The sequence below is a fragment of the Nematolebias whitei genome, chromosome 16 (genome assembly GCF_014905685.2).
Source record: "Nematolebias whitei isolate Nwh7 chromosome 16, NemWhi1, whole genome shotgun sequence".
NCBI lineage: Eukaryota > Metazoa > Chordata > Actinopteri > Cyprinodontiformes > Rivulidae > Nematolebias > Nematolebias whitei.
In genome coordinates, this window is record NC_056513.1 from 26,968,769 (window position 1) to 26,969,142 (window position 374).

At 38.2% G+C, this 374-nt stretch overlaps 1 protein-coding gene across 1 annotated transcript in view; it reads right to left on the bottom strand.

The window, feature by feature from the left end:
• Positions 1-374, bottom strand: part of tll1 (tolloid-like 1) — a 102,196-nt gene that overhangs the window by 49,732 nt on the left and 52,090 nt on the right. The gene's annotated exons all lie outside the window — the stretch shown is intronic.

A 374-nucleotide genomic window follows, 5' to 3' on the forward strand; every position in this document is an offset into this window, starting at 1 on the left:
ATTCTACTGAATTCTCTTCAGAACTCCTTCAGAACTCCTTGAGAACTGCTTCAGAACTGCTTCAGAACTGCTTGAGAACTTACTAAGAACTAACTTGAACTGGAAAGTTGCCACATTTTAAATGGGTCGACTTCCGGTTCAATTTAGAGCTTTCTGATTCGTGGATGTACCAGAAAGAGGTGTGGTTTTTGACGTAAGGTATTATCAAAAGTCGAGGTCAGGGAATGAGATTTGTTTAACAACTGACAGAGAGATTATTGCAGAAAAGCAGACTTTTTGGAGCCTCACTCTGTTGTATCTTTCCAAATAGTAAAACATGACATCCCATTTTCAGTAAACATTTAGTTGACCGAAGCTTCAACTTTCACATACTT